This window comes from Coffea arabica, chromosome 3c, assembly GCF_036785885.1.
Source record: "Coffea arabica cultivar ET-39 chromosome 3c, Coffea Arabica ET-39 HiFi, whole genome shotgun sequence".
NCBI lineage: Eukaryota > Viridiplantae > Streptophyta > Magnoliopsida > Gentianales > Rubiaceae > Coffea > Coffea arabica.
This window is the reverse complement of record NC_092314.1, coordinates 43,458,016-43,464,079: the sequence shown is the minus strand read 5'-3', so window position 1 is coordinate 43,464,079 and position 6,064 is coordinate 43,458,016. Positions and strand designations below refer to the sequence as shown.

Genomic DNA, 6,064 nt, shown 5'->3' with positions numbered 1-6,064 from the left:
CTCTCTCGCGTTTGCCTTGAGAGAGACAATCGGGTGCAGTACAGTCTCGTGTTTTTTTCCTCCTGTGGTGGACCGAAGCGGGAGAATCGAATTGCAAACCTTTCCCAATTCTCCACGCGCGGCCTACTCTTCACTAATGAAAAACTAAATCCCTAATTCTAGTCGAGGGGACAACTGACGAATTAGTTCAACAATTACTGTGAGATCTAATTTATTTTAATTGCTTCCTTCATTTATTGGTATTCATATGTTTCCTGTTTTTAATTGTTATAGTCCTTGTGTATGATTGATTAGTGCGTAATAATTAATTATTCATATAGGCTATTTTGCTAAATAGAGGTAATTGAATCCGTAATTGTTCGTTACCTCTATCTTAGTAGCAACTGGCGTAATTGGGTTTATGTCAGGGGAGCATACGATCTAGTTTAAACAAATCCTCGTAGCGTGTTTGTTAGTTAGGATTGGGCCTTTCTAATTATTAATGCAATCTAGAAATTAAATCCTACGGTCGTACCTGGGGTTATTTTTGGGTTAGAGAAATAGCTAACGGTCGTACCTTAGCTATCGATAAATTAAGGAATGGTTGGTTGTTTAGCGCGTGCGAGACAACTATAACCAATCTATTAATAAATGTTGTAATTATTTCTGCATCAATGATCAGTGCATGAACCATTTCTGAAGTATACCCTTGGCTAGAGTTTCTCTCAGTTATTTCTTTTAATTAATTATTTTCTGCATTTAATTTGTTCAGTTGGCATTTGATACCAAAACCCCCCCATTAATCTTGATTTGAAAAGAAACAAATATCTCTCCAGTCCCTGAGGAGACGACCCTGCTTACCACTGTCTACTAGTTAGGGAATTCAGTTAAATAATTAATTCAGGTATATCGGATTAAGCAAACTCTTCGGGAACAGGGTGAATCAAGTAACCCATTACACACCTAGAGTCCCTGCTCCAGTACTCGAATTGATTACTGACTGTTTCAGGTGGTAGTTAGGATTTATTTATTATTATTGCACAGGTTCGGCACCTGTCACCAGGACCTGACAGTAGTCTTTGTAGTCTTCGTGGTCTTTGTGGTCTACTACTTAGACCTTTGTAGTCTTTGTGGTTTTTGTGGTCTACTACTTAGACTAGTAGTCAGCCTAGGAGTCTACTACTTAGACTATAGTCTGCTACTAATTCTATATATAAGCTTTCGATTGTATAAGAGAAAACAATGGGTTTTTCAATGAATAAGATTACCATTCTTTGTCAGGTACAAAATGTCCAAGATGAACGTCATTTCTTGGAGTGTTATGATTTTTAGAGATACACAACTTTGACCAGAAAAAGTGGATGAGTTTTAGCTGTTGATAGAAGGTTTCGAGGCAATTAGGATTGTGTTCGCAAAGTCTACAGATGCAAAAAGTATTTATCTATAAACTTTTTCCTATAATCACTGCGTTTTGCTATAAGGCAAAATTTTGGTTTTGGCTGTCCACAATAGTTGTAAAACAGTTTGGGATGTGTCATTGTAATAACTAACCAATCACAATGTGAAAGATCGATATAGAGTTAGCCAAGACATTAACATTTGGTATAAACGCTGTAATTAACATTTCAGAGTTTTCCTCACATTAATTCATTTAAATTCATTTTTGCAAACTAAGCTATCAATTTATACCACTCTTTGCACCCATCATTAGTTTTAAATATTTACTTATAATGTTCAATAAGCCTAATTGTCAATTTTTTTCCTATCCGTACTCTATGTCACAAAATTACATACTATTTAATAATTGAATAATAAGAATATAAAAATTTGAATTAAGTACTATAAAAATTAACATAAAAACTTAATCCAAAAATTTTGAACCCCTAATATTTTTTTCATGTGTAAATTTAAAATTTCATTTTGGAAAGGTAGGAAAAGAGGCTAAAACTTATCATAAATTGGTAATGCTAAAAAATGAGTAAGTTGACAAATTAAGAGAAAATAAAATGATAAAATAAAATCAACAAATAATAATAATAATGAAACAAAAGTAGTTAACATCATAACAAAATGAAAAATCTGAAAAAAAAATGGGTGGGGGAAGAGAGGAGATTTAGGGGAAAACAATTTTAAATAGGTTAATTAGATTTGATGGGTTACCCAATAATACCCATTGAATAATGGGTATTATTGGGTAACCCATTTATACCCATATGCAAAAAAACTTAAGATACTCATACCCATCTATTCATGGACAGGTATGGGTAAATTTAATTAAATGGATTAATTTGCCACCTATAATTCTAACCAACAATGATATACTTTAATGATTAGTCCATTCTAAGTTACTTGTAATTATAAAAAAAAAAAAGTTTCAGGAAGATGCAATCAGACATAGCAAATCCGGACCGCTTACTCAAGTCAATGGCCAAATGGGCACTACATTATTTTTTTTTCGGGTATATAGTCTATTCCACTGGAAAAACAATTAAAAACTAAACGTTGTATTCACTAATTATTATGGTACCATTCTGAATGATTCCAAGATTAAGGAAAATTCTCATTATAATTAGCTTGGAAATGCATCTGTGAAGAGAGCAACAATCCATGAATAGTAACATAGAAAGTGTTCAAAAATTATTGTCAAATTCAAATGCAAATTATGACATCACGTATCTTTTTTTTTATTTAATTTTTTTTATAGAGAGATTAGATGAAGAGAAACCTACCTCCAAAGCAAAAAGGGTGCAAATTACATACCCTTGGATTTAACCAGGATAAACCTTGGAGAACTCCAGGTATACTTTTTGCATATATGTGCCCAACCTAATGAGGCGCTTTAAGGTTTTGAAATCGATTAGAGTACCGGTCGCATATATCAAGAAAAGTATTCAGTACCACAAAATTAAATAGAATATTTGCAATTCCACAAGATGAACAATGACCTTAAGATGAATTCCAGAAGCAAATGTGTATAAGAAGTAAGTTATAACTTATAAAAGAAGTAAATAACCACCAATATGCAAACTAAATTCGTCAAAATGTAGACAAAAGGCCAAGATAGAATCTCATAGCGTTCAAGGAAAGTCTCATATGTTACGACACTAACATAATCAAACATCTACACAGATGTATTATACATTTCCAAGTTTATTAAACCGCACAACTGTATCTAATACACAACACTAACATAATCAAACATCTATACAGATGTATTACATGTTTCCAAGTTTATTGTAAACTACACAACTATATCAAGTATGAACAAGAAAACACAAATATATGACCCAAGATGACTGTCCCTACTAATTAATTTTCCAAGTTTCAACCTAAAAAGTTAAGAATATTTGGAAGGGAAACTGTCAAGGACAAGTAGCGGGCCCAAAAAAAACCCCCTCTATGTTACCTTTGAAATGTACGTAGCCGAATTGGTTCATGCAAAATTAAATCATGTAGATTTCTTACGTAGAGGAGAAGATTTTATAAATTTAAAGAAAGAATTATAAATAAAGATGCAAACTTTGTAAATTTTAAAGCGGTGAAAGTCAAGAAATTTTGGAAAATTGTGTGGACAGAGGGGCAAATAGGTCCTTTTTACAAGAATCCAAGTCGCAAAAAGTGAAAATAGTTGAAAACTTTAAATCTATTATAACATTTTTCTAAAACTTGATGATGGGGGTACCAATTGCCACTGATTTGACCTTTCCTAGTCTTTAGCGTATGAGTTTGGTATTAGACTATCAGGGAGTGGCCAAAAACCAGGAAAAAAATGTTGGATACAATGATGACAGAAAGAAAAACAAGGCATTCACACTGTGGTTATAATTATACCTGAGTGAAATTTGTGCCATGCGTATATACAAGAGGATTTGGATTTCTCATCATTGTTTTTTTTTTTTTTTGGAGCCACCATAGAATGGTTTTTTTTTCTTCTTTTTATTGTTTCCTCTTTGTGGGTGTCAAAACACATGCTAATTATTTTTGAGTCAAATTTGTGGAAAAACCAAATAAGTATCTCAATTTGTACCAAATTTCAGCAAATACTTGTCTTATGGGAGGAAATGGAAAGTACCAAACTCAAGAAACCAAGAAGCCGTCCCTACCATTAGAAATTGGGAGGTAGATGTAGGGGTGGCAATCTCGTCGCCTACTAGATTGCTTGAAATTTTTGTCTGCATGCAATCCATTCAAAAAAGAAGCCTTCAGAAAAACTGTAAATACTGTAACAGGGGCATAAACTATCATTAAGTTTTATGTATAAATAGCCATGCACTTAGGATAGTGTAGTGCATCAATTCTTGAAGTTAAACCATAAGAACCTTGCCAATAATGGAGACTACTTCAAGCACCAAACTTTCATACATTTTTCTTTGTTCATTAGTTCTTGTTTTCTCAATGCCGTGGAGCACTAGGGCTGAAATTCATGATAGATTTCTTCAGTGTCTTCATTCTCAGAACAATGACACAAAAATCTTACTATAAATTGGTCCCAAACTCTTCCTATAAATCTATTCTGCAATCTTCCATACAGAACATTAGATTTATATCTCCCATGGAAAGAAAGCCCTTAGTCATTGTAACGCCACTGAATGATTTTCACGTTCAGTCAGCTGTTATTTGTGCGAAATCCAATGGCTTTCAGATCAGAGTTAGATCCGGAGGTCATGATTATGAGGGCCTTTCTTCTATTTCCTCTTATCACCAGCCATTTGTTATTGTTGACATGAGGAATCTGAGTGGAATATCCATCGATACTGAGAGTAAAACGGCCAGGATTGGAGTTGGAGTACGTCTTGGTGAACTCTATCATGCGATTGCTGAGAAGAATCCCAATCTTGGCTTTCCTGCAGGGACGTGTCCTACCGTAGGAGCTGGTGGACACATTAGTGGGGGAGGAGAAGCACATTGACGCGAAAATATGGCCTAGCTGCTGACAATGTCATTGATGCTAAAATTGTGAATGCGGATGGAGCAATTCTTGATAGAAAATCAATGGGAGAAGATCTTTTCTGGGCTATTAGTGGTGGAGGAGGAGCCAGTTTTGGAGTAATTCTCAAGTATCGACTTCAATTGGTATCCGTTCCATCGATAGTTACTGTGTTTTTACAGTCAACAGAAATTTAGAACAGAATGCAACCAAGCTTGTCCACCGATGGCAACAAATTGGATACCAGCTTGATCGAGACTTACTCATCAGAGTCTTGATAACACAGGCAAGGAGCGGTCAGGATGGAAAATTAACAGTTCAAGCTGCATTTCAATCTTTGTACCTCGGAACAGTTGCCAAGCTTCTCCCACTGAAGCTTCCCTGAGCTAGGATTACGCCGAGAAGACTGCACGGAGTTGAGCTGGATTGAGTCTGCTGTTTATTTCTCTGGTCTTCCAACTGGATCAACCGTGAATGATTTGGTACGCAGCACTCCATATCCCAAAAATTGTTACAAAAACAAATCAGACTACGTAGTGGAGCCCATCTCTGAAGTTGCATTGGAAGGATTGTGGAAAAGATTCTTTGAAGAAGAGGCTGAGGCAGGTCAGCTTATCCTTTCACCATCTGGTGGAAGGATGTTTGAGATTTCAGACTCTGAAACTCCATATCCACACAGAGCTGGAAACATATACCAGTTTCAGCATATCACTTCTTGGACTGAACAGAAGAATGCAAATTCTCAAAGGTGTACATAGATTGGATCAGAAGGCTTTACAAATACATGACTCCATTTGTTTCTAAATTTCAAAGAGCTGCATACCTGAATTATAGAGACTTGGACTTGGGAGCAAACAAGGAAGGCAACACAACAAGGTACATTGGTGTTCTTGGGATAAAATGATGAAGGCCAAACTGGACGGCGGGTTGGGGTTCAGGAATCTAGAATGCTTCAACAGAGCTCTACTTGGAAAGCAGATTTGGAGATTGTTAAGCTTACCAAACCTGTTGGTCAGTCAAGTATTGAAGGCTAAATATTATCCCAACGAAAATATACTGAACTGTGGCATCCCTAAACATTCTTCATGGTTCTGGCAAAGCATAATGTCTGCAAGAGAAGTTGTTAAGGGGGGTATTTGGAAGAGAGTTGGCTTAGGT

The 6,064-nt window shown here is 35.5% G+C and overlaps 1 pseudogene; it reads left to right on the top strand.

The window, feature by feature from the left end:
• Positions 1-4,308: 4,308 nt before the first annotated feature.
• Positions 4,309-5,664, top strand: LOC140038009 (berberine bridge enzyme-like 18; annotated as a pseudogene).
• The last annotated feature ends 400 nt before the right edge of the window (positions 5,665-6,064 follow it).